The sequence below is a fragment of the Caretta caretta genome, chromosome 10 (genome assembly GCF_965140235.1).
Source record: "Caretta caretta isolate rCarCar2 chromosome 10, rCarCar1.hap1, whole genome shotgun sequence".
Lineage (NCBI taxonomy): Eukaryota > Metazoa > Chordata > Testudines > Cheloniidae > Caretta > Caretta caretta.
Window position 1 is genome coordinate 81,634,969 of NC_134215.1, and position 12,652 is coordinate 81,647,620.

A 12,652-nucleotide genomic window follows, 5' to 3' on the forward strand; every position below is an offset into this window, starting at 1 on the left:
TGTTTACATTTTTTCTTACCATTTGAGTTGCACACATCTCACTACATTCTCAAGGTGCAGTACCTTGTATGGTACCTTGCATTCTCTTAAGTCCGGTTACTGTCCCTTGACGCCTGGGTCAATTCCCCATTTGTAACAGTAGGGTGAATCCCACTCAATCTAACTGAGCTGCCTGGATCAAGCTGGCAAGTTCCATGGTCACAACAATATATAATCTTCAACCACAGGATGGCGCTGTCCCTGTTTGGGTGCCACAACTTTGAAATGTGTGTAACCTATGACACCAGTGGCTCTCACACTTTATTTTTTTCCTGCGGCCCACTTGAAAATCGCTGTGGGTCTCAGTGGACCACTTAATGACCTTTCCAAATGTTGTTTGTGTCATTAGCTAACGACTGTAAAGGGCTTTGGATAAAAGCGCTACATAAAAAAAAATAATAATTAACATTTTTGTTCTACAAATAAAAGCACACAACACATAATTTAATATCAGTAGTCTTACCTTTCTAATGTGGTGAATGTGCCCTCTCTCCACTGCCGCGGCAGCCACGGAGCTGGGGCTGGGAAGGATGGGGGTCTCCCCCTCTCTGCCCCGCTGCAGCAGCCCCTGAGCTGGGGCTGGGAAGGAGGGCTGTCTCTCCCCGGCCGCAGTCCTGGAGCTGGGGAAAGTCGCCACTTTCTTTGGCTGCCACAGCCCTGCACATCCCAAATCCCCCCCCACCCCCTCTTCTCACCCCACCGCCCCCTCCCATCTACCCCTATTCACCCCAAGGCCACCACCTCACCTTACATGTGTGTCTTTCTCCAGGGTCCAGGCACCTAATTGGTGGAGCCACGCCTGCACGGCTCCACTAATTAGGTGGGTGGCCCTTCATTCTCTCCATCCAGGCGCGCACCTTAGAGGGAACTATCCGCAGACCACCTGAATGGAACTTTTGGACCACAGTTTGAGAACCTCTGTACTACACTTTGACCACACAAGTGCTCATATTAATTCCGTTTTACTGCAGGAATAGTGAGCAGGTTCAGTCTGGTTTGACAGCAGAAATCCCACCTGTGGATAACACATGATAAATATGCATATTTTGGACAGTCATATGTGCCCATACCCTGAGTTGAGTCAGTTTGGAATAAGGACACCACAATGTAATAAAGCTGCTTAGACTAAGAAACAAACATTCTTTTTTTTAGGAGAGAACAATCTGAGGATTAACTAAGACTCCTCAAATCTACATGCAATCTTACCATAACATCAATACAGCAAACACTTTTTTTTGTTTTTGTTTGTGTAGTAAAAAGCATACAGATTTCTTCCGTACCAAAAGGTACACAGGCCACGAACCCTATGCATTTAAAACATGCACCACTGATTTGGAATTAGTGTCATCCCACATTCCTGATCTGAACAAGCAGCAAGCACCCAGTTCTTGTGGTTATCTGCTTGCTGCAATTAGTAAAAGCAGGCCTGTGAGCACCAGCCCTCTGGGCAAAGTTCTCCACCTTCCCTCTGGTATGTCTCCCTCCCTCTTGGTCTGCTGGGACTAACAGAAGAGTTTGGCGCCTTCTTTTCTTTCTACTTGGGAGTGGAATTGCCCCCGCCACACCTTTGGAGATGTCCTACTGAGCATGCTCCAAGAGTTCGTGTTCTTTTCCCCCCTTCTTTGTTTTCCTGCTAGTCCCCGCTGGAGTCATAGAATCATAGAAAGAAAAGGAGTACTAGTGGCACCTTAGATGAACTGAGCTGCAGCTCACGAAAGCTCATGCTCAAATAAATTGGTTAGTCTCTAAGGTGCCACAAGTACTCCTTTTCTTTTTGCGAATAGAGACTAACACGGCTGCTACTCTGAAACCTGTCATTAGACATAGAATCATAGACTATCAGAGTTGGAAGGGACCTCAGGAGGTCATCTAGTCCAACCCCCTGCTCAGTGGACAGCTGCTCCACTCTTCTGGGGGAAAAACCCCAAACTGAAACTAAACGGACTACTAGCGTTTAAAAGGAGTAGCCACCAAAGCACAGGGTTACACAAAAACCAAATGTTAAAGACAGACAAATTCAAAGTTAGAAATAAGGCACTAGTTTGAACAATGAGGGTGATTATCCATTAGAACAAACCATCAAAGGAACTGGTGGATTCTCCATCTCTTGATAGCTTCAAATCAAGATGGGCTGCCTTTCAGGAAGACATGTTTCAGCCCCACAAAAGTTATTGAGCTCAATACAGGGGTAACTTGGTGAAATTGAATGGCCTGTTAGATAGGAGGTCAGGCTAGATGGTCCCTCCTGGCTTTAAACTCAATGAATCTTACACCTGTCCATGTCCTGAGTGGCTCCAGTGGAATTCTTAAGGCCTACATTGACACCAGAATATCTGGCCCACTATTTTAACATTTGTTTGGCTAAGTTATGCAATATTGGACACGTCAACTAACTTAGATTCTGCTTCCTGTTTTGGCTGATAGAAGCAAAACATATGTGGAAGTGAACGGCTAGGTCCTCTCTCACAATGATGGTTATTTGTAAAATGGAATGGGGAATAATATACCTGCCTTTATTTTCCGGGAGTGGGGAGTCAGTCGCTATCACCAGTGTTAGCAATGCTGGTAGCTGTTGTTGGACTGTCTCTGGGTTATGACAGGGCAACAGCGAGGACAGGGCTCCGGACAGACTGGTATTTTTACCAACATGATATCCAACCCTGCTCTGAGTAGGTGTTGTCAACACTACCGCTTAGGACTCCAGGCACCTGCTGGCATTTGGTTATGTTAGCATCAGCGGAGCTCAACGGAGGGACTCTTCTCCAGGGAAAAGGTCACTGTTTTAAGAGTGGGCCCATTCGGTTTGTATGTGCTGCCTGGTTCTGTTAACTGAATTCTGGCACTGCTGTTGACTGTTCTGTGGGACTGCTGAATAGTTTATAACTGCTCTTGAATGAATTGATTTGACTGTTTGTTCATAAATTATGCAAAGCGGATTGCTAGTATTGGTACTGGAAACGACAGATACTATGCACTTTGGTTTTTTGACTAGCTGTTTTGCAGCATATGACCTGTTGAGATCATATGAAGGGGCATGCTGTTCCCAAAGGAAGGAGGGAATCGGATTTCTTTACTGAGCAGAATTATAAAGATGAAAATCGGAGCTTCTCTTTCAACAGAGAATAAAATACAAAATCAGACCCCTTCTCCTAACAGGTAGGAGCACCCACTACTCTCTGCTTCTGTGAAGTGCTAACAATCTTTCAGGATCAGGCCCTGAGAAATTACTGTTAATCAAAAAAAAGGAAATGCTGGGTTCCCAGATGTGTTTGTCAAGGTGACTTATCTTGCTAATCTTTTTTTTTTTTTATGGGTTTGTTTCTGAGTCAGTGTAGCATTAATTCTATGCTTTAATATTCGAGGTTTGTAGGCAGCAGGCTCTCTATCCGTAATGCGTACAATACAGAATGCAACAGAGGGTGGGATTTGGGGGGTTTTTTTTTAAAAGAAAAATCTTTCCAAGTGAATAATAGTTCAATTCATTATGCAGTTAAAGAATTTGAACTAGTAGAATTATGGATTCCTGTCTTTCTAGTCAGTGTGTAATTACTGAAATCTGGCAGAAGGCAGAATCTACATGATGGAGCCAGCTGCTGCATTCCCCCACAAATCTGTGAATCGGATCTTTCACTTACTGGAAACGTACTAGGAGCCTGCTTGGTTCCAAGAAATCTTTTACTCCTTTGTTCCTTACAAAACCATTAGAAAGCTTTTTCAATGCAGCTTTCAATCAACAAGAACAAAAATGTTCAATAGCGGGTTAGAATTCTGTCTCTAGAACCTTGATTGCAATTGTGAAAGTCTTGGTGTAAGCTCTTCCCAGGGAGAAATATTGATGGAGAGATGAGTCTCAAAGTCGGGGGGGGGGGGGGGGCAGTGTGTTGGAACAGGACTTGCTAAGGTGGCTGGCTACTCCTCCTTCAGGCCCTCAAGGGCCACTTGATTAAAATACAAATTAGAGATCAGGACAAGCACCAATCTTCAGAATTACACCCCACTGAAAGGAGGGGCGTGGCTTTGGATCAGGACACCCAGAGCTGCATCCAGGCTGCTGGTTCTGGACCTAGACTGCAGACCAAGTGGGGTAAACATTTTCTGGTATCAACAGAAATCTCTCAGGGACTGCTAGTGAGAATCTGGACCCAGACAAGGTAGCATCATTGTGGGCAGCAGTGGCTTGGGTGAAGCAGGTCTTTGACCTCTAATTCTATTGCATGAAAACTTTACCCAGTTCCTTTGACACAAGGAATTTAGAAAACTCCAGTCTGTTGGAAGACTGTGTTCTCTCCAGGAAGAGCAGTAAGCGTGCTGTGCTGTTCAGAGTTCCTCAGACTCCAGCACTAGAGGGAAATCTTCATCCCAACCCATATGCTCGGCAAAGATGGATAATGGTGCAGCCAAATTGCACAGTTCCCCTTTAAGCAAAAAACTCAGCCAGCTTCCAGGCCTCATAGCAGCCAATGTGACACAGGTCCAGTAGTGTACACTGCAAGTACAGGTGGGAAAGCCATTGCCAGAGACGAAGCATTGGAAAAGCTTGCACACTTTCATCACCACTGGCAGCAGCTTGCCGACTGTCTGTGCTAGGATCCGATCACCATTGCTGTGCTAGGATGGAGACAGAGCAGGAATAATTGCCCCGGACAGTCAGTCTCCTGGCCAAAGGCCACTGAGGAGGACACAGAGCCTCGTTTGAGTCTAGCTCGTGAGGACTGTTGCCAGTCGGGAGGGAATTTAAAAGACCAGGACGCTGTATGTGACCTCCTCACGTCGTGTCGTTCCTGCCGATTTGCGCTAACATGCACCAACCCAGACAGCACCACCACCTGTCTGTATTACAGAGGCAGCTCCTCTCCTGCTGAGGGCATCGCTGTTACAAAACAACGTCTCTTTCTCCCAGAGGCAGGAAGCACAGACGCTCCCCTGAATTTCCTCAGCCAGGGGGGCTTTCCCATCGAGGAGGCTCCATACCCTTCCGGAGCTTTCTCTGGGCAGACCACAACAGGTCTGCTCACCCAGCCAGCCCAGGAATTATTCCAGCTCGGTGACGGAGGGACTAGTGTAAGACAGGTCACTTAACGTTTCTGGTTAAGAGAAGCGTTTCTAGCGGTGTGGGCTAGAAGTCCGTGATGATTCTGGATGGTGCTTGTACGCCTCTTCCCCGCCACCCCCCCCACAATTACTCCCCCCTACAAATGAGGAGAGGAAATGAGTCTTTCCTTTGCTCAGACGACTGACAGACTCTTGGAGTGCCACAAACGTGCGTGGGGCAGTGGGGTATGGAAATCATGCTAGCCAGAGATCAGACTTCTTGCCTAGACACGAAAAGGCACAAACAGGTACGATACAGTCAGCAGCCGCAGTGCGGTGGTGGTGTGGGATTTTTATAGCTCTGCGGAGCGGGTTGGGGATGGGCGTGCTGTGAGCTAACTGGGAGACTCTTCAGTAGGGCTGGAGTCTTAACACCGTGGGGTACTGTTATCTGAGCACCTCCACACCCATTCGCGCACACACCCCATGAGGTAGGGAAGGGCCACCGCCCCGCTTTTGACCACTGGGCGCGAAGTGAGAGCCTGGGTGTGGTTACAGTTCGAGCTGGAGGCGTACGTTCCAGCTCGAGGAGCCATACCTGGCCTTGCGTGGACTGAGCTATTCGTACTAAAACCAGCGTGCAGCGGAGTGGGAGGGGCTAGCCACCCCAGGTCCGAGCCCCTCTGAGACACAAGGCAGGTGCTCGGGTCGCTAGCCCCTTAGCTGCTTACACCGCTTCTTCGACTCTCCTGAGCACGCCAGGTCAATCAGAGCTAGCGCAGGGATGCTCCTGCTTTCAGCTCAGAATGCAGACGTAGGCTAAGTGACTCACCCAGGGTCACGCAGAAAGCCTGGGGTAGAACAGGGACTACGTCTCCTGCTCCCCAGGCTAGCATCCTAACCACTGGATTATCTTTCCTCCAAATGCAAGTCGGACTTGGGCTTCCCTGAAATGGTCTGTTCCAGTTCCTGCAGCTGGCTGACTTGACCTGCAGGGTTTAGCTGACTTACCTAGGAACTCTGCTTAATATGCATAAGACTGAGAGCATGTGTTTAAAAAGCTATGATCTTGGGAAACTAGAAGATAGTCATGACCTCACTTTTACTGTGCTTCCTCCCTTTTCTTTTGGCTTACAGCACCATTGACTCATCAACTTTCTTTTGCTTTGCTGGTCTAAATACAGAGTTTCTACAATGGAGTTTTTTGGGTTCATTCCATACAGTGGGAACTAAGACAACCCTTTCTGCTAGAGCCCGCAGTGGCAAATTTACTGTGTAATCTGTGTAGCTTTTGCGGGTTAAGCCCAGAGTAGTGGATAGACCATCTAGCATTTGATGGCGCTCAGCTGGAAAGGGAGACATGAACTCAAGGGGCAAAGCATTTTGACAAATTACAAAATTGACTTAATACTAATGTGTTTTGTGGTCGACCCCAATCAGTGGTCAGAGCCTCATTGTGCTAGGCACGATGTAAACACCTAACAAAAAGCCAGTCTCTGCCCCAGACAGCTAACAGGATAAGGTGAGACACCAGATGGGGGAGGGCATGCAGAAGGTAACAGTACCATTATTATGATTGTAGCAAGCAGCATTCACGGAGCACTAATTGCCTAGCCTCTGTCAAGGAGTTTGTTTTGGCAAAGATGAGTTGTAAGGACAGCTCTGAAGGAGGCTGGTGTAATGGATTTCTACAGAGAACTCCTCCCCGAGGAAATTAAGCACATCAGAAGATGCTTCCTTACCATGACAAAACTGAAGTGCACCTAAAAGCTGGATTTCAGGAGTAGGCTGCAAGGGAGGAGGCAGGGGGCTCTTAGTGCTGCTGGTTAACAATATTTCTATGGTATTAAAACTGCTGTAATCGGCATGAGAGAGATTCTGTGATGGCTGAGGACTTGTAGGACAATGTCTATCTAAACAGGCCATTGTCATACGCTAACCAGGGTACTAAACCCACCAGGTTAAAACGGAATGCTGTGAGTAGTGACAGCCTGACTACTAACCATGATGTATCAGTAGTGGTTTAAACCTGGCCAAAACAGTTATCTTAATTAAACTGAGCTAGGCCCTTGACAGCAGACTCCAGCTCCTTCTGTATGTGGCTGTCACTGAGGGGCAGCCAGCGAGCAATGTGGGGAGTGTATGGTATGACCTTAGGAATGCACCCCGGGAGCAGAACAACTGTCTCCAGCTGCAGTGAGCTCAGGGATTCAAGGTGAAATAGATCTGCAGAAGGCAGCGTGAGTTTTCCTAGAAGCTTGGGAAGGGAAGACTCTCAGCTCTCATGTGGCCTGCGTTTCTAGTAAGAGTAACTTCCTGAAAAGTTTAAACTCCAGGAAAATTGCCGTTATTCCCTTCCCGCAACAGAGCTCTTATCCAGCCACCATGGCAAGTGTCTTTAAAAAACAACAAAAAGAAAATCAAAAACCCAACCTGTTACACTGTTTTAGTTTCTTTCCCTAGGCAACGTTAATAAGACTGATAGCTATCAATCCAGGTGTTATTTAAAGGATTTCGTTAGACCTCTTTACAAAGTTGGTTAAGTTTTAAGCTTTCTGTGCCTCCATTTACTTATCTCCAAAATGAGGACAAGTGACCAAGGCCACACAACACTTGAATGGCAAAGCCTGGAGGAGAAATCTGGTCTTCTGACTCCATCTTGTGTGCTCTCTCTTGGGCTATGCTGTACCTTCCACTTCACACCTTCTTGGGGTGAGCATGTCACCCCATAGTCTTTTCCTCATTATTGCAGTTGTGTTGGACTCCACCGTCTCACCTGACCTATAGAGGGGTTCAGGTTGATCTGGATTTGGTTCTTATGGCTCATGCCCATGTCCTATAATAGACCAGAACACTGGATAAGGACCCCCTCTTTTGGGGATGCTCAGACTTGAACGTTGGTCTGCCCTCTGCCGCTTGGGCCCATCTCTAGTTTTGTGTCTCCCCGTATAGGAACACCCCGAGTAAACAATTAAGGAGTGGAATCAGTGAAAATACATGAGTACAGTGGGTCGTGAACTTTGTAAAAGATTCTCGCAAGGACCCATTATCCCTCTCCACCCCCCCAAGGGGCCCACCTAATTCCTCTCCCACACCTTCTCCCCCAGCTTGATTCTCAAAGTTTGGGGCAGAGCTACACTTGCAGATGTAGAGCGCTTCGAGTTAAACCAGCCTTCGGAGAGCGCAGGAGGGAAAGCGCGGCAGTCTGTCCACACTGCCAGCTTCAAGCGCACGGGTGTGGCCACATTTGCAGCGGCGTTGGGAGCGGTGCATTATGGGCAGCTATCCCAGCATGCAAGTGACTGCAACGTGCTTTTCAAATGGAGGTGAAGTGTAACTGGGAGTGTGTTGTGTGTATGTGGGGGGAGAGAGAGTGGGTTTTTGGGGGGCTGAGAGCATTTCAGCATGCTGTCTTGTAAATTCGGACAGCAGCAGACCCTCCTCCCCCTCCCGCCTCCCTCTCTCACACACGGCATTCCACACTAATGGTTGCTTTGTCTCAGAGCAGATAAGCAGCCAGCTGTCAAACGGAGCTTTCAAAGGGCATATCCGCATTCCTACAGCCAGTTCAAAACAATGACCAGAGTGGCCACTTGGCTTAAGGGGACTATGGGACGTTGCCAGAGGCCAATCAGAGCGCAGTAATGCAGCACCTCGTCCACACTGGTGCTGCGGCGCTCCAGCGGGGGCGCAGCAAACGTTATTCCACTCGCCGAGGAGGAGACCAGCCGCGCTGTAGCCGGGGAGGCAGAGCGCTCTACGTGCCTTGCCAGTGCGGACGGGGAGCGAGCTAGTGCGCCCGGGGCTTCTTTGTTGTGCTGTAACTCGCAAGTGTAGCCAAGCCCTTAGTTTTGTAGAACTGTTTCAGGAACCATTGATACAAGTGAAATATGCAGGAACCTCTTCTCCCTGGGAGTGCCACTTTCACCTGTCTGTGTGTTGCTACCCTCTAGCTTGTTCGTGGCTATGGTTATACCTGCTTAGTAATATTGCTCCATCATGTGAGGGATTCTAGTTCTCTTCCAATCATCACATAGCCTCTGCTGTGCTGTTGTTATAAACCAGAAGCATCTTAAACCTACTTTGCCCCTGTTTCTAAACGTACTAAATCTAATCCAAGAAACAGAGTCTCCTCCATCCCTATTGCCTGCATGTTTGGCAGACACAGCATGAATTTTCCTTTTCTTATACTTAAAAAGAACTCTTACATCAGTGCCTTAAATGTACTCAGAATATTGATACGTAGCAGCTCAATCTGCAACCATGAGATTTCCCCCCTCATAAGTGAGCAGAAATTGCATTGTGGGGCTCTGCATGTGAATTTGCACAAGTGTTTCTGTAACCATGATATACTGGGGAAAACCTCACTCTCAGTATCTCACCACAGGCCGGCTTGGTGTGCTGGTCCAGTGAGAGTGCTCAGCTGACCTAGAAAACACCCCACTACTCTTTTTTTTCCTCGCAGTAGGGTAAGTTACGCATTTTCTTTCCCTCACTGATGTGAATAGCTCCGCTGACTTCAGCAGAAGCCGAGTGGGTTTTTTCAGAGGGGGGTACAGGGATATTGTTGTGGGTTTTTTTAGTAGATGGTAAGATTTTGTCTGCTTGCGGGTAACGGATTCTTCCTTACTGTCTGCATTGTTTCCTGCTGGATCAGGCTGGATGGGGGCAGGGTTACTGATACTGTCAATCAGTAACTGCTAATGATTGCACATGGTCTCACCCGAAAAGCCCCTATTCAGGAAATCATTGTAAAAGTGTCATCTAAGTGTCAGGATTCTCCCGCAGGGGAGGCTGCTGTGTACGGCGCCTGCTTATGCACTCTGCTGCAAATGCCTCCTGCCTAACTGTGCTCTGAGGCAGGCTGATGGCAAAATTAATTCACTGACTGTTAGATGTACATCTATTTTATAGTGTAACCATGGAAACCAGACTTCAGAGCATCCTGATTAACTGCATTAGCCTAATACAATAGGGTTAATCTAGTAGCCAGCCTCTGAAGAGCTCTGATGCTGAAACTTGCCTAAGCAGCTGGCTGAGGGGGAGAAAATAGCCAAGTGTACTGTCTGTAGACTTTAAGGTGGCCCTCTCAGCAGCTTATAATGAGAAGCTCTTACCCCGCACAATAGACTAATGCTCATCTCTTCATTTGGATCTTGGCTGAAAACTCGGAAACTCAGAACAGCATTTCTTTTGCGAGAAGGACAGTTGCAGTGTGGGAACATATGAATTTCCTTTTGGGAAAGGACTCTTCCAACCCTGCTTTGTCCCCCTGAGATCTTACATCAAGGCTTGGGATTCAGAAGGCCTGGCAAGGTTTGCTGCTTGCCTTAGCATCTCTGCTTTTCGCCTGCTATGAAGTAGTTAAATATATCTGAGCGGGGTCTGTGGAAAGTGTGAGGATGGACAAAGCACTAATGAGGAGATGTGTTTATGGCTTGTAGTGTGATAATTGAATCTGCCAGTCCTTTGATGGTAGTGGATTATAGAAAAACAGGGCTAAACTATGCTACTATGACACTCTGCCTTCACAAGAGGATTCAGATCTATAAACTAATCTAAGTTATGGCAAATGGGCAGAAACAAAACAGCTTTGAAACACCACAGCACAGTGAAAAGAAAAGGAGTACTTGTGGCACCTTAGAGACTAACCAATTTATTTGAGCATGAGCTTTCGTGAGCTACAGCTCACTTCATCAGATGTGAGCTGTAGCTCACGAAAGCTCATGCTCAAATAAATTGGTTAGTCTCTAAGGTGCCACAAGTACTCCTTTTCTTTTTGCGAATACAGACTAACACGGCTGTTCCTCTGATACACAGCACAGTGAATTCCACCAATGAAACTCAGGTTTATTTTTCACTTATATTTCTCAGACTCTAAATGGGTCCTCTTCTGTTTAAATGCCAAGGGAGCCAATGCGAAGAGATTATAAATACTACTTACACCACTATATCTGCAAGTCTGTATCTGCTAGTTCCTCAATAGAATTTACAGCTTTGTCAAACTCTGAACAGTGTCTTACCATCAAAGCTAGAGATTTAATGGCAGGTAGGAGTCAGCTGCATTTACAAAAAGAACAGGAGTACTTGTGGCACCTTAGAGACTAACCAATTTGAGCATAAGCTTTCGTGAGCTACAGCTCACTTCATCGGATGCATACTGTGGAAAGTATAGAAGATCTTTTTATACACACAAAGCATGAAAAAATGGGTCTTTACCACTACAATAGGTTCTCTCTCCCCCCACCCCACTCTCCTGCTGGTAATAGCTTATCTAAAGTGATCACTCTCCTTACAATGTGTATGATGGAAATGGCCCACCTTGATTATCATACACATTGTAAGGAGAGTGATCACTTTAGATAAGCTATTACCAGCAAGAGAGTGGGGTGGGGGGGAGAGAAAACCTATTGTAGTGGTAAAGACCCATTTTTTCATGCTTTGTGTGTATAAAAAGATCTTCTATACTTTCCACAGTATGCATCCGATGAAGTGAGCTGTAGCTCACGAAAGCTCATGCTCAAATAAATTGGTTGGTCTCTAAGGTGCCACAAGTCCTCCTTTTCTTTTTGCGAATACAGACTAATACGGCTGTTACTCTGAAAGCTGCATTTACTAGACTTCACATATTTTATGCAACTATAAATTATCTAAACTTTCTCTTGTTCTGATTTGCAAATGACAATGAGGACATTGAGAATTTGTGGAGGAAAGGTTAACTGGAGGGCTTAGTGCACAGAAGAGGAAGTTATTCATTTTGGAGACATGAGATCATCCCTACCTTAAGGAGGGCTATTATTGGCAAGAGGATGCTGGGAAATTCTCTCCCCAGAGAGAATATTGGAATCGTAGAAATGTAGGGCTGTAAGGAATCTCAAGAAGTCATCTAGTCCCTCACCCTGAACTGAGGCAGGACCAAGTATATGTAGACCATTTCTGCAAGATTTGTCTAACCTGTTCTTAAAAACCTCCAGTGGTGGTGATTCCACAACCTCCCTTGGAAGCATATTTCAGTGCTTAACCATCATTGTAGTTAGAAAGTTTTTCCTGAAATCCAACCTAAATCTCCCTTTCTGAAGATTAAGCTGATTACTTATTGTCCTACCTTCAGTGGCCATGGAGAACAATTGATCCCCATCCTTTTTATAACAGCCCTTAACATATTTGCAGACTGTTCTCAGGTCCCCTCCATCAGACTTTTCCCAAGACTAAATATGTCCCATTTAACTTTTCCTCATAGATCATGTTTTCTAAACCTTTTAATAATTTTTGTAGCTCTGCACTGGACTCCGATTTGTCCATGTCTTAAAGTGTGATGCCCAGACCTGGACATAGTACTGCAGCGGAGGCTTCACCAGCACCGAATAGAGTGGGGCAGTTGTTGCTCATGTCTTACATATGACATCCCTGCTAATACACCCCAGAATATTAGCCGTTTTAGCAACTGCGTCACATAGTTGGCTCATTCAATTTGTGATCAACTATAACCCTGAGATCCTTTTCAGCAGTACTACTGTCTAGTTAGTTTCTCCCCATTTTGTAGTTAGGCATTTGATTTTTCCTTCCTATGTATAGTACTTTG

General features: G+C 46.3%; 1 protein-coding gene across 2 annotated transcripts in view; it reads left to right on the top strand.

The window, feature by feature from the left end:
* The window catches only part of CORO2B (coronin 2B), a 139,898-nt gene that overhangs the window by 12,182 nt on the left and 115,064 nt on the right, over window positions 1–12,652 (top strand). Inside the window, exon 2 of one of the 2 annotated variants that reach the window (XM_075133255.1) lies at window positions 9,458–9,539. The exons of the other annotated variant lie outside the window; for it this stretch is intronic. The gene's annotated coding sequence lies outside the window, so the exon portion shown is untranslated. The remainder of the gene's footprint in view (window positions 1–9,457; window positions 9,540–12,652) is intronic. 2 annotated transcript variants of the gene reach the window in all.